The sequence below is a fragment of the Papio anubis genome, chromosome 2, assembly GCF_008728515.1.
Source record: "Papio anubis isolate 15944 chromosome 2, Panubis1.0, whole genome shotgun sequence".
NCBI lineage: Eukaryota > Metazoa > Chordata > Mammalia > Primates > Cercopithecidae > Papio > Papio anubis.
Window position 1 is genome coordinate 155,873,865 of NC_044977.1, and position 26,470 is coordinate 155,900,334.

Consider the following 26,470-nt stretch of genomic DNA (forward strand, 5'->3'; position numbering starts at 1 on the left):
AGTCTTTCTGAATGAATCTGATTTGAAAGCAAAGAGCATTAGGCATGCTGCTTGAAATGCAGCAAAACCAGAGGGAGAAAGCTGAGAGGAAACGCTGGTCTTTTTAGGCAGTCTGGGAGCCCGAGGAAGGGCTATTCAGGTTGCAGGTGCTGGTAAAAAAAAAAAAAAAAAAAAAAAAAAGAGTGGAGAAAGGTTAATTCCTAGTCTGAGGAGAGTGACGCTTCTCCTTTTCCGTCTCCTGTCTCGGCAGCTCCTGCCACTTCCAGTTAGGCCAGCATGCCTCAGCAAGAAGAGGTCTAGACGACAGACTGGAAAGGTTTGAGCTCGCTGGAGCAGGTTTGCATTCCTGGTGTGCTCACCTCAATCCCTTGTGAGGCCAGGTTCCTACACTGCACTTGTCAAAGGGACAGCTTTCTCCCATCAGTCACCCCTTAGACCAGGTGCATCACTTTAAGGCAGTGAGTGGTCCTTAATCTATTTTGGAGGATCAGGAACTCTTTTAAGAATCTGAGAAAATGATGGTAATTTTCCCTGGAAAAAGGAACAGCTCTTCAGAGGTACACATTTTTTGGTCTCCTTTCTGGTGGTCTGTGGAATCCTGAGGTTTATCCATTGACCCATTGGAACATATAGACTTCTGATAAGGAATCCCTGCTGTAGTTGCCTCTAGTCTTTTCTGCACCATAGGCTCCTTCTCCATCAGCCTTCCTCCTTAAGCCCCAGGTAGAATCACTCCCTTCTCAGAGCTTACACAGCATGTGGCCCTTGCTTCAAAGCAAAGTACAAAAGGTCACTTTTGTGCCTCAGTCTCCAGAATTAGGCTGGCCTGGGTTGCTGCCTGGGGTTCCTGTCCTGGCTTTCCCACTTACTCACTGTGTGACCTTGTGGACTGATTGATTAACCATGCTGAGCCTCAGTTTCCTTGCTGATTAAGTGAGCATGGTCACAGGATCTACGTTATTGTGAGAATTCAATGAGACTTTGCATGTTAGGGCCATCCACGGGGACTGGCACTGAAGGAGAACACAGGGGCTGGGCACTTTATTGCCTGGCACAGGGTGTGTGCATAGCAGGAATTCAATTAATGTTGGTGAAAGAAGAGGAGGAATAAGTAGGCTAAGAAGGACATACGTTTGTACCTATGACAGTGCTGCATGTGACCAGGCAGGCAGCAGGAAAAGGGGAGTAGTCTTGACCTCAGCCTCCCCATTCTGCTTAGGAGCCTGAATTTTCCCCAAAGTCGGAAAGCTGGTCACCCAACCTAGGATCTGATGAGTATGGATTACGTGAGATAAGTGGATTAAGTGGAAAGGTGTAGCAGGTGGAGAAGCCCTGGCTTTGGAGCCAGAAATGGGTTCATAACTAGCCTCTGACTTTGAGCAAACTTTATCTCTCAAGGCCTCAGTTTCCTTAAATAAAACGGGATATTGACACCTGTCTTGTAAGACTTTTGTGCAGACCAGATTAACTATAAAAAATATTTCATACATAGAAGATGCTGAAGAAGTGAAAGCTATAGCCATAACTGTCAACTGTGGAAGGCTGAACAAATGTGAATTCTGAAAATCACATTCAGTGTGTCATTGTTCATTTTGAGGTTAGGATTAAGCCTAGCCCTAGACATAGAGGTCTGGGAACATGCCTGATTTAAGGCTGTAAGTTGAAACCGCTTAAATTCAAATCCTGACTGTACCACTAACTAGCTGGGTGACCTTGGAGGAAGTGAATTAACCTCTCTGGGCTCCACCTTCTTTATCTGTGAAATGAAGATAATAATACCACCTACTGCAGAGAGTTGCTTTATTCTGAAGATCAAGTGGGAGAATGTATATAACGCATTTATTGCAGTGTTTGGCACATAGCAAGTGCTCAATAAATGGTAGCTTTATTACTATTATTGTCTGAGGGAGGGCAAATGAGGAGGTCCACACCCCCAAGCCCTACCTTAGGCTGCAGTGCTCCCCAGGTAGCAGGAGTCAGCCTTAGCCTCTTGAGGAATTATTTTGCTTTGCTTTTGTTTTACAGTCAGGGCTGGACAATTCAATGGCAGGCTGCAGGTGACCTAGTCTGGCCTAAGGCAGGGGAAAGCCCAAGGCCCCATAGACTCCAGGGGCCGTGGAGACCCTGTATAGTGCAGGACAGCATGCTGTTTGGAGTTTGCTCTGTTGGAGATTTTCTGTGCACGTTTTCTGGAGAACTTATTCTTCTCTTCCCTGGTCCCTGGAGCCCCTGCCAACTGAGGTTTCCAGGAATAGGCCTGTCCTCTCTTAGGTAAGGAAAGGCCATTTCAGGACACCCGAGGGCAGAGACTATGTGGGTCTAGGGCTCTATGCAGCCCAGCTCCTCCAAGAGAGCCCCCAGGCCCAGCAAGGCTGCTGGGCTTTGTTCATATTCATCCTCACTTGGAGCTGCACCTTTTCTCCAGGCTGTGCGGGAATGTGCATCACCATGGAAACACTGGAGGTGAAATCACTCAAGTGTTGGCAAACGGAGTTTCTCTCTGGAGCTTGGAAAAATGGAGAGCAGGAGAGCAGGCTCACGGTGTCACAGAAAGGAAAGATGCCCTTAAAACAACCCAAATGCTCTCAATTCCACTTGGGGCCTTTCCCTTTAAATAAAAGCTGAGCAATAAATGAAAGAGAAATGTTTTCAGTCTCTAGATCGGCTACCCCAGAGAGTCCACTTGGAATGGACATGTCGATCCTTTCTGGCTTCCTAATCTGCTACATCTTGTAGACTGGATAATGCATTCTGTCTGGAAAGAAATGGGGTGACATCTCAGAGCTGATATTTTAAATCGATGAAGCTGCAGCTCAGAAGTGCAGACCTTTGTGCCTGTTGGCCATTTCTGGTCCTTGGGCTGATATTTGGGCCCAGAACAGATTTTCTAAATGAGAATCTGACAGGCTCCTGGTGGCTACGGTCAGCAAGGATGTGTTTGCTCACCTGAGGGGTTCCAAGATAAGCTGTGCCCATACGTGTTCACAGGCCGTCCCACCCACAGGCTTTTAAGGGCTCTACGCCAGCTCCCAGAAATGCTTTTGGCAGTGAAGGACCACATAGCTCTGGCTGCCTGGGGCAGGGCGGGAAGGCAGGGTCTAGGCAGAGTGTGAGTGTGCTGATGGCGGTCGGCCACTGAAACAGCTTGAGGGAGACTTTGGTTAGCTGGGGGACCTACCCATGCCCGTAGCTTGGTGAGGGCCGTCGGTGTGGACCACCTGATAATTCTAGTTCAGTCTCAGAGTTACACGATTCTTTCTTGTTTTATTTTCCTCCATTGGCTAATTCTTCCTCTCCTTCCATCAAGGGCAGTTTTGAATGCATTGTGTAAAGGCTTGGCTTCATTCATTTACTCATTCATTCAACAAATATTCATTAAGGGCTGTCACGTGTCAGTGACCTTATGCTAAGGTCTGAGTTACAGTCTTCTTGGAAATAGTTGTGGACCAGGAAGTTAGAATAGATATATCATGGATAAAGATTTTTTTTTTTTTTTTTAAAGCAAAAGACCAGTGCTTTCAGCAAATACCTCTATTTTAACAGTTGTAACTTTTCTGTTTTTATCAGGGACTTTTGATTACTGTGTCAAAGGATGTTAAGACAAATAGGCAGAGAGACAAACAGACAGAAACACCAATTGGCCTTGAAACTATAGATAGTGCTTTACTTTGCTAGGTGAAAACAGGCAGGTCAATCCAAATGCCATTGAGCTTATTGCATTCTGTGCTATTAAGGTTGCCCTTTAACCTCTCAGTGCTTTAGTTTTTCTCCATATTAAACTTTAGCCAGAACAATTAGAATACTCCACGTGTCAGAGATCCTAACATGGGAAGAGCTAAGGTTTGGAGATGCTGGCATGTGGGCTCAGTGACACCTCCCCTGGTGTCTGACTTAAGGGGTGTCATTTACACAGATTGTGGATCGTGGCTTCTGGAGTTGGTCAGGCAGCTTTGAAGGGTGGGGTTTGGAGTCAGGTGGGAACTAAGCCATCATACATGTTTGGGTTTGCTATAGCAGCAAGCAGTACCTTAACAAACACACTGTGAGCCCTGAGTTTTTCCTACCAGGATCTGCTTGGGATCAGGAACTCACTTTTGGTCCAATCAGTTGTGGCAAAGGATTCCTGTAGAGAAAACCATGGTTATCTCTGCTCAGGAAATGGTGTAAGGCTTCTCTCAGTAGGGGCTTCAGTGGGACAATTTTTCTTGGAAGGCATGGCAGTTGCTTTGAATTACTATCTAATGTTGCTAGGTACAAAAAACCCAAACAAGCTTCTATATAACATAAATCTGCCTTCTAGTAACTTCATGTCTTATTCCCAGCTCTTCTCTTTGTAGCAGTAGTTTATCTCATTCTCTGTTGTCATGTTTCCAGGGGTTCTCTTTTCTAAGCTGCTCCCCAGTTGCAACCTTATTCCTTTATGGAATAAGGTCCCGAAGCATGGGGTTTGGAGTCACAGAGACATTAGCTCAAACTCAACTATATCTCCATGCACTGGTCTTGTGATTGTGAACACGTCGTTTCTCTGAATCTCAAACTCTTCACCTGTAAAATGGAGATGGAGGCACTTTACAGGACTGTTGTATGTAATGACATCTGTGCCTGAAGCACCCAACATTGTGCTCTGTGGAGTAAGCTGCCACTCAGCAGCAGCTGTGATTTCTGTTGGGTTTGATGTTGTGATCTCAGACCTTTCAACCAAACTGGTTAGGGGCTCTGAATATATTGAGGTTGGTTCAAAAGCAGTGGCACTTGGATCTGAGCAGAGTTTTGTAGCTGGTGTCCAACTGATGTCAGGACCACAGTTTCTTGTGCTGTGGGTTCAGTACTCACGCTCCTTCCCACTGGTTAGCAAGCCTGTCAAGTCACTGGTCACTTCATGGCGCTTGTTCTTGATGGGACCTTCAGATCATTAGGGCAGTAGCATTGCACTAACTCACCCAGGTCGACTTAAGACATCACTTTTTGTTCTAGACCTTGACATCTTAGGGCATCTCCCACGGCACTGCCAGCTGGGAGGTGGTTTTGGGAGCCTGACGCTTTTTAAAGGACCTTTGAAAGAATTCTATGGAACAATAATTCCTAACCTCCCTTGGCTCATGGATCTTTTGGAGATTTTGATGAAAATTCTGGCCCTCCTTTCTAGAAAACATCCACATATACATTTACACAGTGTTTCACATACTATTTGGGAAATCTCCAAGGAGAGTGAACCCCTGACTGGCAAGGTTGGATTGGGAACATGCCTGCCACTTATGGGGAGCTGTGAACTCTTTCTGGGGAGGGAGCTCCTGGCAGCCTGCCCTCCCGTGGCCTCAGAAAAGTGAGAAGGATCTGAGCACTTTTCTCACAGAGTTCAGATCAACTGCGTAAAACCTCAGAGGGGCCTTCTCTATGCCTGCCTAGCCACCTCAGTCTGAGCAATCCTACAGGTTCTGAACGTTAATCAGTGTCATTGTGAATCTGCAGATGTTACATGGAAGTTAATTGGTTCTTTGGAGGAAAATGAGTCACCATCCATGAGATTAAGCTTCAGGGCAGCCACACACAGAGGAAAAGGAAAATGAAGCTGCACACAGAAAAGATCAAGTGCACCCGTACTTCTCTTTCTAGACTGCAATCCGAGACAAGTCCACTTCTGCTGATGGGGCTTAAAGAGGTTTTCAGAACTACTGAGACAAAGGACGCTGTCTCCTCCTCCCCCGCCTTGTTTCTTTCCCTCCTCTTCTGCATGTGGAGCCACATCTAGTGGAGGGGGAAGGGGACAGGCCATCCACCTGACTGTCAGAGCTGATCACTGCTGACCTTATCAGAACACAGAATCAATACACTCTCCTCTCAGCAGCCCAGAAAAATCATAAGGAGTTTGAACCAAAGCAATTTGAAGTGCAGAATCGTCTGAATTAGGAGGGAAGCCAGTAAACTGTTGGACCTCTGAATCCTCCCATGCCCTTCTTCAGAGTGAGGTGAGACCAGTAACCTCACTAGAATTCTAGTGCAGGATGGGCACCTCATGTGGGGAGAAATCCAAAGCAGCCACTGTTAATCAGCCCCACTCCTAGCTGGCTGGTACTCTGGGTTCAGAGCAGGAGCTGTGTTGGGAAGGAGGGCTGTGGTGTTGAGGGCAAGAGCCTGGGACAATGGTCTTAGTCATTGCCAGGATCCTTTGGCAGGTTCTTTCCGAGCCTGGCCCTGGAGCAGAGATCACTAGCTGAGGAAAGCCAAATCACCTAGTGACCATTGAACAGGCCCCGGAGATGAAACTCCTTATCTGAGGAATTTGGAAGGGGCTAAAAACCACTATCAAACAGGCCATCCAGAGATGAAACTCATTACCTGGGGAAATTAGAAGCAATTAGACTTCCTCACTATCTAAAGGAGGCATCTGGTTCTAGATTTCTTTCCCACTCCAAAATTTATAAGTAATTAGAATTTCTATACATCTCTGGAATGCCATGCTGAAACTCAATCTGCAACCTTTGCTGACATTAAGGCACCAAAATGTCTACAATATCATTTGTCATGACTTACGTGGCTAATATAATCCAAATTACCCTTAAGCTCAAGCCTTAAGGTCCAAATGCTCCCAAGGAAAAACACACGGTGGCTTGCTCGGTCTTCTCTCGCCGAGGCACCCCGCTGCACCCTTTTGCAGTGTTCTTCCTTCCTAGTCAACTTTCCTTTTTCAAACCTATACTATTGTTGGTAAATTATTTTTACCAAGCCACGAGTTGGATCACTTCCCAATGCCAGGGCTCTGACACTCTGCCTGGCACAGGGCTCTAGCTGTGCCCTTTTAAAAGCCAAGGTGTATCACTGATTTAGAACTAAGTGGCCTTCATCATGTTACCATCTCTCTTTGCTCTTTCATTTCTTCGCTGCTCTCTCTTTTCTCCAGATGTGCTTTTTTCTTTTCTCTTTCTACTTTGCCTCTTTTTTCCAGGAGGGATAAGACTGAGAAGAAGGAATGGAAGAGAAAATCGCTTTGGGTGAAAGGGAAGGGCAGTAAGAAGCGGTCACCTGGTATCCAGCAGATGGGCCAGCCTTCATGCAGAAGGTGGGTCACCTTAGTGATGAGTTTTGGATTGAGGTTGGGGGAGCCCAGCCTATCTAGAGCATCAGAGGCTGTTCTCTGGTGGCAGTGAGACCTGAGCTTTTCTTGGCCATGTCTTCCATCCCTTCTCTGGCCTTTTCAGTCCTTCTAAGAACAAACTAGTGTCTTGAGTGCTGTGCACCCCCCCATGCCCGGTATTCCTGCCACCTCAGAGCTCTTAGCAGTTGGAGCCAATCTGGCCCATGTGCCCAGGGATGGCAGAGCATCAGACATCCTTCTCACACTGTAATTGCCCATTGGTCTTTCTCCCTCATTTGGCAGCAAGCTCCTTGAGGGGAGGGACTAGTCTGGTTCACCCTTGTGTCCTGAGAGCCTGTCCCAGGAACCTAACAGAGTAGGTTCAGAGACTAGACTTCCTGAGAAGTGCGCATTGGGAAGGCAGGACCAGCTTGACCTGCTGATTTCTTCAATGACCCCCACATAGAGGTGTCTTGTCAGCCGCTCTGTGTCCTCATCACTTTGTTGTTGAGCAAGAACATGGGCAGCAGAGCTGGTCACCTCCTCAGCCTCACCGCACACTTACACAGCCATGCCTTTGCAAAATTGGTGCCCTCTACCCAGGCACAATGAATTACTCTTTTTTTCTGATTCTGAATTCCAAAGGACTTTGTATTCACCTTTTTTATAGCACCAATCACATTGTGTTTTATTGGTTGTTTGCACGGGTGTCTCCTCTTAAGCAGACAATTCATCTGTTCCACAAACACTTGTCAAGCACCAGCCTTTGCCAGGTGTTGGGAAACATGAGGAACAGCACAGGCAGGGTTCTGGCCCTGATGGAGCCAAGTGGGAGGATGGATGGCCTAGACAACGCCAGGCACAAAGTAGGCCCACATCATATGCTTATGGAATAGAATTGAGGATGTGGTTATTTGGAGAGGTCAGGCAGGGAAGGGGGTTGATGTTTTATTGTTATCATACATAAAGAGAGTCTAGAACTGGGAGGGAAGAAAAGCAACCAGAAACCAAGAAAATCAAGTTGGCCAAGGTGAGCTGGGGGAGGAGCCCAGCAGGTCAGACCACTGTGAGAATAGCATTAATGAGGAGCCTGCCATCCACAGGGCTCATCCAAGGCTGAGGCTGCACATTCTCTGCCAGCTGTTTAGAACTGCCATCACTGTGGACAGACACAGGTCTCAGATCTGTGGTTGCCAATGCTGGGGGAGGGAGAACAGTTATCAGGAGGGTGTGCAAGGAGCCACAGTGGCAGGGGGGTCCTGGAGCCGACTTTATTAATTGAGGGGAATGTAATGCACCTGATTTCTTCTAATCACACAGGTAAATGGAGGGAAACCATCCCAGAGTAAGCACTAAAGCAGCAAGGAAGAAGTAGCACAGATTGGCGTTCTCCTCTGTATGGATGGAGACAGTGAGGTAGGGAGCAGATGGGAGTGGTGCATGAGCTTCTGTAGTCACCAGCATGTAGAGCCCATGCCTATGGTGCTGGAGAGAGGCTTGCCAGTTCCCTGCACAGGCTGACGTGCCCCAGTGGCAGGTGAGGCCGCCAGTATACCAGCTGTCAGGATTTCCTGACGGAGGAGCTGGGAGCCGGACCCTTTGCTTGATCTCGACCTCTCTTCCCAGAGTCTCCCTTCTCACACAACTGGGTTCCTAGGCCCAGGCATCCTGGGAAATTTTCCATGCCCCAGAACCTCATCAACCTTCAGGCAGGGAGCAGAAACGAACGTGGCAGTACCAACCGCAGATGGCCACAGTTTCTAAATAAGCATTTCATTAGTCTGGAACCCAGGGAAAACATGGTTCAAGTTATAGAGAAAAATAGATGAGTGGGGAGAGCCTGATTTTAAATTCTGCTAGTTGTACTCAGCACATCCATAAAAATAAGCAGAGTTCTCTTTTTAAGGGGGCCACTGTTAATTAGCCACGGCACCCATTCAAGCACTTCATCTAGTAATAACGTGGTTATGCCATGCTGGGGAAGAGCGTATGGTTCCACATATCCTTTTTATGCCTACTCCTGTCATGCTGAAATTGGCTCCTTCACTCCGTAACTGTGCTTTATGTAGGAGCTGAACAGGAATAGCGTTGCTTGTGTTTATACTTGCTGCCCTCCCCTGGAAGGCCAATTCTTCCTTGTTCCTCCTTCCGGAGGTCAGTGCTCAATCCTGATTGGAGTAGACATCCGAGTCCATTTCCATGAGCTGCGTGTTCTGTTTCTCTTTCTCTTTCCCCATTAAGTGATGCCCAGGAGTGCTTTCTGTGTCCTCTGTGTAACCCCTGTTGGCTTGCACTGAGTTCTTCATGCATCTGGGTGAATAGCAGGAGTCTTGCTGCCCACCTTCCCAAGAAGAGGCTTCCATTCTCCTCTCATTCCCCCATGACAGGCTTTTCCTGCCCAAGGAGGGGTTTAGACTGTGATTCAGAAAGTCTCCTGCATGCCACCATGGTAAGACATTTTAGCAGGTGACAGGGAATGCGTGGGGCACCGGAGACCTGGCTTGAGTCCCAACTGCATGCTGATAACCTCACTGAACTCCATTTTTTCTCATCTGGAGGGTGGGACTGAGAAGCTCTGTTCTGGGAAGAATGATGGCTACCACACTCCTGGGTATCTTCCAGCTTTCTTCCTTAGACATTCATCAGCCTGAGCTTACAAGAGGTATGAGGCCAGATGACCTTAAAAGAACCTTAAGAAAGGCTAAAGAGCCTCTTATTTTTAGGCTGAGTCTGGGTGCAAAGGTTCTTGGGTTCCGAGTAGGATCTGTTTGGTTGGTTTATTCTGAGATGCCCTTGGCTTTTAAAGACTCCATGGATTCTCGTTAGTATAACAGCAGGTGATTTTTAAGCACATACCTTATGTAAGCTCTGATTTGGTGGTTCGTACTCTTTGAATTATTTAATCTTTATCACCTGCCTATGAGGTAAGTATTATTATTCTCATTTTATGGATAAGAAAACTGACACTTAGAGAGTCCTGAACAATGGGTCTAAGATCTCACATCTGATAAGTGTGAGAGTTGGGTTTCAATTGGTCTGTTGACTCCCGCGTCCATCTTTACGCTATTTATTGTTAGCTCTCCAGAAATCTAAGAATCCAAGTTGAGCAACTCCCTAGAGCAAGCAACTCTGTCCATCAGAACATTTTCTGCAATGATGGAAAAGTTCTGTTCTGCTCTGTCCAATATGATAACCATTATCCACTTGAAATGTTGCTAGTGTGACAGAACTGAGTTTTAAATTTTATTTGATTTTAATTAATTTAAATTTAGGTAACTCATGTGACTGGTGGTTACCATATTGGATAGTGTAGCCCTAGAGCTTGCGTTTTGCTGATGCAAGTCCTCAAGGAGATTCCAGGAGCTCCTAATCAATGGCTCCTGCTCACACTGCTTCCACTCTACTCCCATATATGGGCACACACTTAATGATTACTCTCCTATGATTCTATAGTAAACTGTGCTTTAACTTTTGGTTTCTGATCTTTACTCTCTGGGCTTCCAGTTTCCCAACTAAGCTCCATATGCTCTTTCTTCTGCTCTGCAGAACTCACTTTGCTTCTTGTCTACTAGGAAGTTTAGATTCTCACAGTCTTATGAGGCACTGGGGACTCTGCCTTGGCTCTGTAGCTGTGATTGACAATCCTTTTAGCCCTCCAGAAGTGGCTGATGCTTGGGTACATAGACTCTTTTCACATTCTTGGCAGTTTGGGTGTCACATTTTTTTCTTTCTCTTTAAAATATCCTTTTTACTGGTCATAAAAGTAACGGATGTCGGTTATAGAAAATGTAAAAAACATGGAAAAAAACCGATAGAGGGAAATAAAAACTGTGAGTCATAGTACTATTTAGACATTATCACTTTAATAATTTGAACTCTTTCCTTCTTTATATATGTATTTCTAATAGAAGGGAAATACCATTTATATTCCATTTATATTCTCAATTTTTATTTACCAATAGATCATGAAGATTTTGCCATCAAATATACTTCAAAAATATGGTTTTAAGTGGGTATAAATTGTTTTCTTGTGTGACTGTATCATAGTTTATTTAACAAATGCCTCAGTAGGACATTTAGGTTATTCCCAATCTTTTAATGTTACAGATAACCCTCACCAGTATCCTGAGAGCTGATACAGAGGATTATTTGTATATATCTGTAATCAGTTCACTAGAGCAGATTCCTAGAATTGCAATTGAGAGGTCAAAGGCCATGCATGGCATAAAGCTCTAGCTCGGTATTGTTGAAATTGCTTCCAGGAAGATTTTTACCAAGTTTTATTCCTATTCGCAGAGAATGAGAATGCCTGACTATGTTTGGATCAAATGATCTGAGCAAGTGCCCACCCCTCATACCCACCACTGTAATTAAAAAAAATTGGAATTAGATTTTTCACTTACTTTTGCTGTGTAAGAACTTATCCCAAAACTTATGAACTTCAGTAACCACTTTATCTTATTCACAATTTTCTGGAACAGTAATTTGGGAAGGTCTCGGATGGACAGTTCTTTCATGAGATCTCTGACGTGGCTACTGTCAGAAGTTGACTAGGGCTGGAACCATGTGAAGTCCTTGATAAGACTAGACAGGCAAGTTGGCTCATTCACACAGCTGTACTTGGTGCTTCCTGTTGCCTAGGAGCTCAGCTGGGGCTGTTGACTGGAGTGCCCACATGTGAACTCTCCAGCATGGTGATCTTATGGTATTGGACTTTTGATATAGTGGCTGGCTTACTCCAAAGTGAGTATTCCAAGGAGTCCAAGTGGAAGCTGTATGGCTTTTTCTGACCTAGCTTTGGGAGTCATACAGTGTCACTTCTACCACACTCTGCTGGTCAAAGCAGTCATAAGTTTGTCCAGATTCAAGAAGAGGGAATATGGACTCCACCTTAAAATAAGAGAAATGTCAAAGATCCAAGGCTATTTACAAAAACTGTCATAGAAGGTATATCACACGTAAGCATTGGCTGAACAGTATTAGTGATATGTTCACCATCAATGGTACTCAAGTGTTTGAAGGACCTTTGTCTAAGAAGAGGTTCAAAGACCATCCAGGATATGCAAGGTGGCTGTCATGGGTCTTGCGTTGTGTTCAGGTATACGTGAATATGGGAAAACATGAGCAGGCTGAGATTTGTTAGTCAATGTGAATGAAGAGTCAAAAGTCCATGGCCTGGGATTGAGTGCCATCACTAATCTAGGATTGGCTGGCTGATGAGTCCCAGGCATCTCTGACATCACGAAGTAGAGTCAGAGATCAGTCAGGCAGGAGGACTCTGTTTTTGATGCCTCCTCTGGGGAGTAACTTGGGAGCTCAGCAGCAAGCCTCAAATTTGTAACCAGCCAAGAAGTGGTTAATCCACTGCCCCTACCATGTCTGCACTACAGGAGTCCCATCCCCAGGACCGGGGTGAAGGAACAAAGAGAGATTCACCTGGTTCTGGCCATTGACTTCTAGTGAATAGACTTTTGTTTTAGGACCTTGAATGTCAATGCCTGATTTGATTAACCTTAGGCAAGATAGTGAAACAGAGAAGAAATCCCAGAAGGCCCTAACAGTTATCTGTGTTCAATGGTATCTCTGTCTAGCCTGGGACATCCATGTTTCCATCTCACCTTAGATATCATCCCTGACTTATTTTTGTTTTTTAAATGTGCCCTACTCTACTTTGTTCCCAGCTGGACAGATGACCTAGCTACCTCTCAGGGTTTGGGGGGCCAGGATCCTGTACCTGAGCTTTAAAACTCTTCATGACTCCTTGGGTCCATACTCACATTTTCTGCATGGTTGTCTCTAGATATAATAAATATCCTAACCCAGATATTGGTTAGGAATGGAACCCACATCCTATCAATCACCTCTTACCTCTGCACAGCACACAGCAGGCGAGTGTGTATCAGAATCTTCTGGGGACCTTTTCAGAATACATATGATCAGGCCCTACTCTGGACATTGGGTTAGATTTCTAGAGAGTGAGAGTTTGGCAGGTCTACTTTGAAACAATTCTTTGACAATTATGCTGCCACTTTCCTCCAAAGAGCCATAGTTTACAAGGTGTTTTCTTTTACATCTGTCACCTCAGTTGATCCTTGCAAAAGGCAACACAGGTGCTATTACCTGTTTCACAGAAAAGGAAACTGAAGCACAGAGAGCTTAAGTGACTAGTTTGTAAATCTCAGAGCTACATTCGAATCAAGAATTTCTGTCTCCTCTAGAAACCATTTGGCAGGTTCCTTTCTGTGAAGACCTCATGGGCACTTCCTTCATTGTGGCATTTTTTAGGCTGTGAGTGGTGTGACTGGCAGATGTTTTGTTGGACTGTGTTATAGCTCAATGGGCCATAGGGTCTGAGACAGGAAAGCTCTGGAGCTTAGACTGAGCCTTCTGCTGTGTACATGGGGACACCTTCCTATCTGATCAGCTTGCAAATTTTGGCTGAATTGGGGTTATGAAGGTGACACGTCTAACTGGCGGGAACATTGAAATCATTAGGATGCACAGCACATTTCCAAATGCAACAGCTAGGCTCCAAATTAAGTTTGTGGTGAAAAACAACTGAACAAACCTTTATTTTACATTTCAAAGTGCTGCTAGGGGAGGAAGGCCAGTCTGCTCCTTGGAAGTGATTCTGGACAAGAACCAGCTCTTAAAGGCCAGGATGCATCCTTTTGAAAGAAAATACAAAGGTATATCTGGAATAAAAGCCTTCATCCCTAGCCAGCAGGAATGGTGAATGCTAACTAGGTATCTGCCCAATCCTGTATCCATTTGGTGATAAAGACATTACAGTGTCTTCATGCTGGAGAAGATAAGTGAAGATGATAACCACAATATTTAATAGTTAAAAGTGACCTCAGAGACCTCCTGATCACCTCTCACTGTTTTCAGTACAAAGGCAGGCTCAGAGTGGAGAAGAGTCTTGTCTGAAGTCACCAAGTGCGTAAGCGGCAATCACAGAACCAGAAACCAGGACTCCTCCTGCTCATCATGCCACCTTGCAGCTTCCTGGAGCTCCAGATGCCTGGGTGAGAGAGAGATACTTATTCTTAATCCATTCATGTTGTCTTCAGTACGTGGACCCAGGGTGCAAAGCAGAGTCAGGTATTTTTTGACTTTTAATGTGGCAAGTTTTCAGTTTTGAACCTCTTTTTAATGCCGTCCCAGCTCTCTTCCTTTGATGGGAGGATGAGCTATGCATTAAAATAGGATATCTACAACTGACCTGTTGAGTTTTGAGTGCTTAGGGAGGTTCCCAAACCACTTCTCCTGCTACGTAGCTCAAACGGCCTCCATTTGTAAGGTCCTCATGTTCTCAGTTAGAATGTAAAGCAATGAGCTATTATTAGCCATACATATATGACTTCCAATTTTGTTTTCTTGATGGTTTGAATAACCAAGCAGATATTTTTATAGGGATAGTGGATAGGTAAGTTTGAAGGCGGAAGGTAGATTGTGAAATATGTGAGCAGTAAACATGGCCTAGAGAAGACATACTAAGCTGGGAATTTCATGGGCCATCAGGGACAATATAAAGGCACCAAGGGCCTAAAGGTGGAGAAGGGAGAGAGAACCAACAAAGAATTGAGAGGGCGGGGAGTAGCACCTCCAAAAACCTCCATTACCTGGCTCAACATTTTCCTGGGATTCATCCTTGCTGCCATCCTTGGCTAAGTCCATGGGATTTCCCACCAGACCTTATGACCATTGGACTTTCTAATCAGTAGTCAGAGAATCTGATTCTCCTTTGGTCTAAGGGTGCATCTGCCATGTCTGTGTACTAAGAACCCAGTATCAAACAGAACTGCACTCCGGAAGGACCCTCTGAGGACATCTAGTCAAGTCCCTTGACAGGGCAGGTGAAGCCCTGAGAGTTTGTGTAGACCTGCTTCAGCCAGCCAGTGGGGCATTGAGCCTAGGACCCCATTCCCCTGACTTCTATCTTTCTGTTTCATAACAGACCCTGAAATGGTGTCACAGACTTCTGCTTGTGATTTGCGGCTGAGACTTGGAGCTCCAGCTTTGGCTTCCAGAATCTCTGAATTGACAGGTATTGGGGCAAGGTAGACACTTCTGACATCTTTCTTGGGTCAAACAATCATATGTGCTCAAAAGATGTCTTCATTCTGAAAAAAGGAGTATTCTCTAGACAGGTGCATTACCTAGTGGACCACAGGAGTGAGTGAGAACAGGGAAGGAAGAAGGCAAAAGTGGTTGTGTTTTGCAAATTAGATGATGATAAGGATAATTGCTGCAGTTCCCTTTCCTAGAGGTAGTACTCAGTGAGTGGGATATCCTGCTCAGAGAGAGCCCAACCTGTCCACTCATTCTCATGCCTGATCATCTGACATCTTTGATAGAGGCCAACAATAATAATTTACATTTACTGAGCACATTTTGCCAAGAAACTCAAAAACATATTATAAATGTCATGTGCTATGACAGGCACTATTATCCTGTGAGAAATATTGCAACAAATCATCCAACAATTAATTTACAAATACCAGAAAACCAGAGGGTACTGGATGAAAACCAACAAGACTGTGCAGGGAGCCAATCACATCAGACCGATTTAATTTCCTCCAGGTCAGAATGACAGGTCTGGAAGATAAGGCAAAAGCAATAGACGTAAAATATCCTGACTTCAGTAAGCCCTTTAGCTCTATTCCATATGATGTCCTCATAAACATGCTAGGAAAATATGGCGTTGGCTCTGCTATTGTTATTTTGTCTTTGATTTATCATAGTTCTCTCTCCCTAAAGAATTTGAGTGGAGTGCTCTGCAGAAAAATATCTGCTGCCTGGGAGAGCACTGTAAAGGCCCCCTGCAGGACTCAGGCCTGGACTTAGTCTTGTTCAGTAATCTGATTACAGAGATAACTCTTGGTGACACAGCACTTTAACATTTACAAAATGCTCAGAGCTGGGTCTCACACCCAAGTCTTTAGTTTCTAAGGTTAGATTATTTTCTGCTCTCCCATACTGCCTTGAAAGGAGCTAGCTATTCACACAGCTATTCCAGAGGAACTGTGCTTTGGTGATGAGGAGGTTTAGAACAGTAATATTTACAGTGGAAGTTGAGGGAAGCTGGTTCCCTGAGGACAGCCCCCAGCCCTGTGCTCTAGGCTTTTTCCATCACGATTCCCTTGGTGGAGTCAAGCAGTTGTGGGTGGGCCTGCTGGTGAGCCTGAAGGCAAATGTGATGCTGGGAGTTTGGTTTAGGTGAGGATGGAGTCAGTATGGTAGAAAAGGCTTTCCATTTTCAAGGACTGGGGTGAAGAAGGGAGATTTCACAACTCCCTGAGAGGCCCAGCTGCTAAGAGGGCCTGAGGGACCCTCAGAAAGCTGTTGCACCTGTTGCCAGATGCATGTGGTCCCTGGAAACACTGCCCGAGCCTGCTGACCAGTGGTACCAGGCAGAAGAGGACTGCCACACTGTCCCGTGCCAGGGAATGTGGGACAGAGCTGCTTCCTCGACCCCTGCAGAGAGGATGCTGGTAATTGTTGGACAGCTTGTTCACTGCCAGCCCACCAGGAGGCACAAATCCACCATCTTTCTGATGACTTCTGGTTTGAGAGACCCTAAATAGCCCAAACGGTGTGAGTGCCCAGGGACCATATAATCATGAGTAGAAAAAGAAAATTCATTATCCACTTAAAGGAATTTAGTAAACAATGAGAATAGGTGGCTTGTACTGAGGTAGAACACAATGATGTGGCAGAAGAGAGCTTTATTAGACTGGAAGTAAGTGCTGTCAAGGAAAACCAGAGAACAACATGAATTTTCTTAAAAAATGAAAAATGATTTCTTCATTTAAAAAATTTCAGCCGGGCATAGTGGCTCACGCCTGTAATCCCAGCCCTTTGGGAGGCCAAGGCGGGCAGATCACCAGAGGTCGGCAGTTTGAGACCAGCCTGACCAACATGGAGAATCCCTGTCTCTACTAAAAATATAAAATTAGCTGGGCGTGGTGGTACATGCCTGTAATCCTGGCTACCCGGGAGGCTGAGGCAGGAGAATTGCTTGAACCCAGGAGGCAGAAGCTGCAGTGAATGGAGATTGCACCATTGCACTCCAGCCTGGGCAACAGGAGCGAAATTCTGTCTCAAAAAAAAAAAAAAAAATTCATAGACAAGCTATAAAAGAGACTGGTCACTGCTGGGAACAAAATTAGCATTCTGGATGATCATATGCGAGACTCTAACTAAGTCAAAATGCAAAATACAAAGATATGGTGCTTATGAGCAAAACGCTAAGAAGTATAACCAAGAAATCTAATATGAAAAAAGCCAGGGGTTCTAGAAGGGTAGAAGGAGAGATAATAGCTAAAGAAATAATAGATGAAACATTTTCTGACTGAAGAAAGACATGCTCTGTAGTAAGGAAGGGCTCAGGCTCAGTGAAGTTTCCAGGATTGTTGCAAACAGATACACCCCAGGCATAGGAGGCATTGCTGAGCTCCAGAGAAAAAGAAAATTTTACAGACTGTGAATAGAAAAAAATGAGACATTTACAAAAGGATTTCACATTTATTTGCAGAACTGGAAACCAGAAGACTGTGGAACAATATTTACCAACACTGAAAGAAAAGGGTTATGATCTAAGAATTCTATACCCAGTCAAGGTAGTGATTATCTCTCAGAGAATTTTTGGACATACAAAGCACCAGTGAATATGCTACTCACATTCCACATGCAAGGTCAAAAATTGGAAAGGACGGTAAAGATGACTGTAGCCCCCCCATTAATCATACTGATTTTTCCCTTTGTGAGTGTGTGTGTTCCCGTGTGATAAGGACAGGGCATCCTAAGAGTAGGGAATGGAGAGAATGTCAGGAAGTCTGTTAAACCGCTAGGTGGGCTCAGAAGGTTTTGATGCTTATTTGCATTTAGAAATATTTACTGAAGAACTGAGTTGATTATAACAAACATAATCTCAGGCTTGTGTGAGGGGGCCACAGACAAACAAATTTGGTTGTAGTGGAATTTCCCAGTGGGAGAAACAAGACATAGTGCTGGAACACCAGACGTTCCTTCCTGCGCACTTCCCCCCTAAGGTTGCCAGGCGTAGCAAATCAAAATACAGGATACCCAGTTAAAAATTGGAAATGGGAGAAAATTTTTGCAATCTACCCATCTGACAAAGGGCTAATATCCAGAATCTACAAAGAACTCAAACAAATTTACAAGAAAAAACCAAACAACCCCATCAAAAAGTGAGCAAACGATGTGAACAGACACTTTTCAAAAGAAGACATTTATGCAGCCACCAGACACATGAAAAAATGCTCATCATCACTGGTCATCAGAGAAATGCAAATCAAAACCACAGTGAGATACCATCTCACACTAGTTAGAATGGTGATCATTAAAAAGGCAGGAAACAACAGATGCTGGAGGATGTGGAGAAATAGGAATGCTTTTACACTGTTGGTGGGACTGTAAACATTGTGGAAGACAGTGTGGCGATTCCTCAAGGATCTAGAACTAGAAATACCATTTGACCCAGTGATCCCATTACTGGGTATGTACCCAAAGGATTGTAAATCATACTACTATAAAGACACATGCACATGTATGTTTGCTGTGGCACTATTCACAATAGTAAAGACTTGGAACCAACCTAAATGTCCATCAATGATAGACCGGATTAAGAAAATGTGGTACATATATACCATGGAATACTATGCAGCCATAAAAACGGATGAGTTCATGTCCTTTGGAGCGACATGGATGAAGCTGGAACCATCATTCTGAGCAAACTATCACAAGGACAGAAAACCAAACACCGCATGTTCTCACTCACAGGTGGGAATTGAACAATGAGACCACTTGGAGACAGGACGGGGAACATAACACATGGGGGCCTGTCTTGAGGAGGGGCAAGGGAAGGGATAGCATTAGGAGAAATACCTAATGTAAATGACGAGCTATTGGGTGCAGCACACCAACATGGCACATGTATACATATGTAACAAACCTGCACGTTGTGCACATGTACCCTAGAACTTAAAGTATAATAATAAAAAAAAATTGGAATTTGAGGTAAACAAAAAAGTGTGTGTGTGTGTGTGTGTGTGTGTGTGTGTGTATTACTAATTAGTGCATAAGCATCCTATATTTTACCTGGCAACTTTATTTTCACCTCAACCTGGAGCCACAGAGAACTAACTACAGTTCTTGGGGCGCTTGGGATGTCAGCTATAGATAGATTCTTAATACTGCAGTTTCAATGGGAAGGGAAAAAAAGAAAGCTTGAAGTGAAAGATGGGGTCAGGGCCAGTGTGGGAACCAGAGGAATGGTTTCTGAGCACCAGCTTGTCTTTCTCCCATTTTAAAACAGATTTGAATTTGTACTTGCCTTTGTGGCATTTAAAATCTAATTATAAAGATTGTGTGTGTGTTTGACGATAAAGAACTAAGTTTCATTGAGCATTTATCACATATCAGCCACTATGCTAAGCACTTTAGCTCATTTATTCTTCATAATAAAGATCCCCATTTTATAGATGGGGAAATTAAAGTGCAGAGAGTTTAAATAACTTGCTTAAGGTCACACAGCCAGCAAGTGGCAGAGCCAGGACTTGAACCCAGGTTTGCCTGACCCTGGGAGCTGCACTTTTGCCCTCTCTGCCATCCTACTCCACAAGCAAGTACAGCAAGCAAAAAATAAAAACCAGGCATGGTGCTTGCTGATCCTGTTTGCAGGTTTCAGGGTGGTCAGGGTGGAAGAGATTGACCAGGGAAGTCTTCTTGGAAAAAGAGATCCAAAACTGGGTTCTCTCCAGTGGATCTGAATTTGGTTTGGGGAAAGGAGTGAGCAGTGAGAATGTCAACCGGGACTAGTGGAAGGAGGGACCAGGTTGGGTGGTCAGTGAGGGTGGGGTTGGATGGGTCGTGAGGCAATGCCCCAACACGTCAGAGGAGACAGGAGGAGTTGAGTTGGCCTAGCAGAGACAGTATTTGTGTCTAGTGTGGTACACATAGGGACCAGGAGAGAGGTTCACCATAGGCTGAAGAGGAGGGCACATGAGTGGTGGGGGTGGGGGTGGAGTGGGCAGGTTGGAGCCATGTTAAGGAGGTATGTAGACAAGGCTTAGAGATGGAACTCGATGCAATGTGGGGAAAGGCAGATGGGAGGATGACCACAGTGTCCCCGGCAGTACCTCCAAGGGGAGGGAACCTGGTATACTGGCTTCGGTGGGGGCAAAAGGAAAGAGTCTTGCTGGCTACAGGGGGAACCTTGTTTCTGGGGTAAGTTGCTATCCCCAGGAAAGGAGGGAACCAATGGTGTCTCTTCCAGTGCAGGACACAGGCAGGTGGCCCTGATTAGAAACAGGTCTGCACACCAGCCTCGGGAGTGTGCTTACAGCAGTGACAGGTAGCAACAAGGGGGTCTGTGTGCCTCACCAGCAGCCTGTGAGCAGATCTTCCAGAGGGGCTTATCCACCCCCAGGGTGGTGCAGAGCCCATGCAGAGACCTAACACAGTGAAGTGCAGGCTTAGGGCTGGCTGCTTTTGACAACAGTGCATTTAACTTTATGCCTCTCAGGCGGTGCCTACCCCCCATGCTGGCTTTACATAAAAGCCACACATCCTTCTAGATCACCCAGGACTATGGGCCAGGTGCTGTCCCCAACACTGATTGTGGGCAAGCCAAGCTATTGCCATGCAGGGCTGCTGAAATAAAATGTGTGACTGTGTTCCAAGACACCTTAATTGTTTATTAATTACTCCATAAATCATAGTGACACCTGTGTTTGTGCTCCTGTTAATTCGCTCTCACATGGTGGGGGATGGAAGTACAACATACTTTCTTGAGAAGTGCATGGGCCAAAGAATAACTGGGTCTTGGCTGTGGGACGGAAGTACCTGAATTGGGAGGGGGACACCAGGGCTTCTCCTTCATTAGTCAGCCCCAACTGCATTCGTGTCCACCCCTGGCCAAGACCACGGCTGGAGCCTTGACAGGGTATGGGTAGGGTGAGGTGCTCTACCTCCTCCATTTGATTTCATCTTCCCAGAAGCTGGTAAAGAGAGGAGTTGTATTCATTTTATAAGGGAGAAAACAAGGCTCAGAGATTTCATGCAAGTCCCAAGGTCACACAACCAATTAAATGCAGACTTTGAACATGAATTTGCTTGACTTCAAATGATGTAACCCTCATGGAAGAGGCAGCCTGGGGAGGAGGGAGCTTTCCTGTTAATCCCTGATACCTCATATGTATCTTTCAGATTTGTCCATGGGAAGGCAATCTGTTTAAATGTTAATATCCCTCATATGTCTTAAGGATCATATCTAAAAGGGAAACAGAATTCATGCAGAGTGCTTTAGCTGGGTGCCAGCGCTGGAGTCCCCCTCTAACTGACCTCCATTCCAGACAGTCAGCTGTCCCCATCCCTGGGAGCCTCTTTCTGCCCACATCTGTTGGCAGCCATCAGCGACCAAGCGCCTAGCCCTGGAGAGCGTGCGATTGCTCCAGATGGCTAATAGAACTTTATCGCCACAATCATTCTTAATGTGGCCATTCCAAAGCCCCTGTTTGGAAGCTCAGCTCCTGCAGTGGTACAGCAGTTCCTGGTTGCTGGGGGTAGGGCCGTTGCTACCTACCCCCCCCTCTCCTGAGCTTGATAGCATACTTCTGCATATGCTATGATGAACTGGCTCTTAGGAAGTCAAAGAATGCCACAAAACTCATCTTTGGGGTAAACATCTGCCCCTGGGCTGAGATCAGCGCTTTGAAGAGAGGAGAGAGTGCTCAAGGCAGTGGCTGGAAGAGGCTCTCTGTTTTGGGTCCTGAGCACGGTGGAAGAAGGGTGCATGCCCGGAGTGGAGGAAGAGGGCAAGTAGGGGGTGACAGGCCCTCCATCCTCTCCCAATCAACCCTGCTTGTCCCTCAGGGCTCAGCTTCGAGACCTTCCTGACAAGCCAATCCTGGTATCCTCTGTCTTTCACAACCTGTTCTTTTCTTCTAAGCACTTTCCTCCATTTGTGATGATAAGCTTACTAGTGGGCCAATTTGTTTAATCTCTCTCTCAGACATTAAACTGTGCAGGGCTATAGTTTGTTTTCATTGGCACAGTGCCTGGCACATAACAAGTACCCAATAAATATTTGTGCACCCAATAAATAAATGAATGAATATTATTATTGAGCTATCGTTACTCTCTCCTGAAGAACGATTTTCTCAGGATCTACTGATAGAGAGTCTCATGATGCGCTTACTAGTAGGTGATTTAAGATTTGAAGGAAGGAGGAAGGACACTAAGATGCTTTCAGAGGTTAACAGAGAAATTAGATTCTGGGCCCTGAAGCCTGAGGCTAAGATGCCCAACTTTGCCTGGCACACAGTGGTTACTGAACATTTTTCTTTTTTTTGAGATGGAGTCTCGCTCTGTTGCTCATGCTGGAGTGCAGTGGTACGATCTTTGTTCATTGTAACCTCCACCTCCCGGGTTCAAGCGATTCTGCTTCAGCCTCCCGAGTAGCTGGTATTACAGGTGCCTGCCATCATGCCCAGCTAATTTTTGTATTTTTAGTAGAGATGGAGTTTCACCATGTTGGCCAGGCTGGTCTTGAACTCCTGACCTCAGGTGACCCATCTGTCTTGGCCTCCCAAAGTGCTGGGATCACAGGTGTGAACCACCACACCCGGCCAGCACCGAACATATTACACAGTAAGTGAATGAATGAGAAAAGGCTAGAAAGAATTTATTTACTCTTTGTAGATGGCAAAGTAAGCAAGTCTGTAGCAAGTAAGCAAGAGAAAACTACCTATGCCTCCCAAAAAAGGAACAGGGTTGTCTGAACCCTACTTGCTATATTCATGAGGTAATTTTACCACAGCAAGAAGTGGGCATTCGACTTTCCAGCCCTCTACCTCCTCTTTATGTTCTCCCTGAAAGGAACTGCCAATGGCTTAGCACCTTCCAGCAGGGAGGCAGTGAGGTGCCAGGCCATCTCTCTGGGCTCTGGAATGTGGTGGGACTGGAGGACATTATTGGTCAGTACCAGGATATGGACAAGGGAAGCGATGGGCCTTGGAAGAGCCACCAGAATAGCAGAACCACCTGTCATCAAGAAAAGGAGCTTACAGGGAGGTCAGGAGGTGGGGGCCTCCACCTCCCCACTCTGTCCCCTGGTCCTTTCCTCCACTGGGGCCAACTGCCTTGAGTAGGCAGGGCCTCAAACTGAAAGGAGCTTACTGGGAGTCCAGGAAACAGTCAGGGTGGCAGAGTTGCCCAGCGGGATGCATGGCCTGCAGGCAAAGCTTGGTCGTGTTTGCTGGCCTAGGTCAGTTGTATTTAGTCACTGTGGTTGTCGTGGGGCTGGGGGAAGCCTCATGAGGGGCATGGAACTTGATTTAGACCCCAAGAGTAGGTTGGACTAGCAGGAGGGCAGGGGAGCTTGGAAGGTGGGGGAAGACTGTGAGGACAGAATGGAGGAGTGGGGCACAGGGGCTCAGGGGAAAGGAGGCAGGGAAGATTCAAGAGGAGGCCCACTTCTGGCCAAGGAAGAGCTGCAGAGCTGGATTGTGAATCTAGGGGTCTGGAACTGTGCAGTTCTCCCTACAGGCTGGCAATGATAGGACCACAAAGATGAAGGTATGAAGGTAGCACTGAGGACTGAGAGGGGTAAGGAAGGGTGAGAGCCTCCAGCCAGAACAAACTATATATGGCCTGCAGAAAGAACTGGGAGATGTGAACTAAGGCCATAGATTTGGATGCCAGAAAAATCCCTATATTGGAGTATTAAACACCTGGTTTATAAGAAAACTTAGGAAAGATGTGTTGTGATCATTGGAACTCACCCTGGGTTACTAAGTTTTGTCAAATTAACTTCATATGTTGGTCAGAGCTTCTATCAAAATCTTCCAGGTAGACAGATCAGGGGAGAGGTCATACCTGTGTAAGCCCGGCTTGAGCACATCACAGACCTTGCAGTCATACATTATCTCCACAATTCAGATGAAAAAATGTCTGTTTCACATATTATATCATTGTGGGAGTCAAGTAGGGGTGGGGGCAATGTTAAAGGTCTCTAGATAGGGTGAACATCTAACATCATGTACATGGGTTCATTTTTGAGAGTAGGATATGTGTCAGCTGAGTCCTTTGGGAAGCAGACATGAGACCAGAGGGCAAAAGGTTTATTGGAGAGTAAGTGAAAGAAAAGTGAAGGAGGAAGTAGAATGAGGTGGGGTGGGGGTGCTGTGAAAGCACAGTGCAGACCTGCCGGAGTCTTTTCAGTCCAATGGGGAGCTCTGGAGCCAATGCCGACTATTAGAAGAAGCCTTTGTTGGGTGGAAATGTCTGGGTCCTTGTACTAACTTACTCATTGGCCAGGATGACTGGCTCAAAAGCTAAAGTGGTCCTGGGGGATGCAACAGGTGTAGGTAACCACATTCCTTGCGGGAGGCCAGCAAGTCCTTCCTTGAGTGAGTATCTGAGTAGCACATCTCGGTGTCTGGCGCCAATCACTGTTGATAATAATGTTGGGATAGAAGAAGTAAATCAGGATTGTCCTCAAAAACTAGGACATCTGGTCACCATATTTCAGAGGACTTTTATAGAATTAAGTCTTGGATTTAGTCTTATTCTCTCTTGGTCCTATTCTGTTAATTTTTTTCTTTAACCAATTGCTTGTCTTGACTAATGCAGCTAACATTCATTGACCACTTATTTATATGCCAGGCATGAACTGAGCATTTTATAAATTCATATAAATTCATTCATTTAATTCTAATGACCTCAAGAGGCAGATACTATTATCATAGTTATTATAAATTACACATAAATACTTACTATAATTATATACTTACATATAATACATATACTTAGAAATAATACACAAGATAGAACATTTATAATATAAGCTTATATGTGATATTATATGCTTATTTGATTATACTGGTATTATAATATCACTCATTTTACAATGAGGAAACAGGCACAGGGAGGTTATGTGGCTTATTCAAGATCATACATCCTATAGGTGGTAGAGCTGGGTTTTAAACCAAGAGGTTTGCTTGCAGGGCCTGAACTCGTGGAATTTTGAGTTAGCAGGATTTCCAGAGGTCATATCACTGAGATCCAGAGAAGTTATATAACTTTCCTATAGTCACATAGAAGGTTAGGACTAGTGCTTATCTCCCTGACTCCTGAGTCCAGAGTTTCTTTAACACAGCATACCTCAGATATGCTTATTTGTAGATAATAGAAAGTTGGAAAGGAAAATTCTGCAACTGAAGATACAATAGTGGTTCAAAGTGATTTTGATAGACTAGAATGGGGGCTGAACCAAAAAGATGAAAGTTAACAGAGACATATGTAAATTTCTACATTTAGGTTCAAAAGCATCAATTGTACAAGTGCCAGCTGGAGAAGACCTTGCCTGAATGCAGTTTGCTGGTAATGAGATCCATCAGAGATGACATGAGGTGAGAATGAGGGGATACAATTTTAGGCTGCATTAATAAGATGTCATTCAGATCACAGGAAATGAGGATCCTCCCTGTGCATCCCTTCTCCTACATCTGGGAAGTCAAGTACTAAGCTTTGTTCTTGACATTATGTTTTAACAGGGATGGAGACTAAGTCAAGAAGCCCCAGAGAAGGGTGCCACGAGAACATGGCCTCTAAACTGTTGCATGGAGAGTGACTAGAGGTGCTGGGGACTCAGTGGGACTGAGGTCAGGTACATTGGCCATTCAGCCCACATTGCTGCTCTCTCAGAGCTGGCAGGGGCTGGGCCACCTGTAGCCCATCCTCAGAAACTCTGCAGAGGCTGGGAGCCTGAGCTCACATGTGTATATGCAAACATGCTAGCCTCAATAAAGGAAGGTTTAAGTTCAAGAAACTGCCAATACTCCAATGTCTTTTCCCCTAAAGTTTCCTGGGACCCTTTTACTCTCCTATCCCATGACCTTTTGTTTTGTCATCATTAAGAGTAGTGGCAGAGCCCCCAAAGGCTCGCCCAAAGCCTCTCTCAGAAACCTCACAAATAGGAGGGGAGGGTATTCTCTGCAGGGGGCTAGAGTTCTCAGGGAAGGGGATGGCCCGAGAGCCTGGGGATTTGGGTTGACCATTTAGGGGAATATCTTCTTAAAACTCTGTCCTATTTTGGCTTTAGGACATGGTCTATCCTGGTTTGGGTGAACAGGCTGGCTTACTGAGCTAGTGAGCATCCAAGGTGTGTAGAAATCTGAGAGAGGGTGCATAGGATGAGGTGAATTAGAGAGTGTTGAATTTGAAGTGTGAGTGGGTTCTCCAACTGGAAGTATTTCTTACGGGTTAGGAGCTCAAGAAAGGTGGGGACTAGGTCTGGGGAGTGTTACTAACACACAGTTGGTAGTTGAAGCTGAGAGTCCAAGGAAACTGGGAAAGTAGGCCCTCCTT

The 26,470-nt window shown here is 45.3% G+C and overlaps 2 long non-coding RNA genes across 2 annotated transcripts; both read left to right on the top strand.

The window, feature by feature from the left end:
- Positions 1-252: 252 nt before the first annotated feature.
- LOC110742643 lies at positions 253-18,271 on the top strand. The gene is made up of 6 exons (XR_002520541.2): positions 253-7,057; positions 8,393-8,488; positions 13,661-13,761; positions 13,964-14,100; positions 15,033-15,122; positions 17,613-18,271. It is a non-coding gene; the product is annotated as an uncharacterized LOC110742643 (long non-coding RNA).
- A 6,647-nt stretch (positions 18,272-24,918) lies between these two features.
- Positions 24,919-25,927, top strand: LOC110742644. The gene is made up of 2 exons (XR_002520542.2): positions 24,919-25,512; positions 25,657-25,927. It is a non-coding gene; the product is annotated as an uncharacterized LOC110742644 (long non-coding RNA).
- The last annotated feature ends 543 nt before the right edge of the window (positions 25,928-26,470 follow it).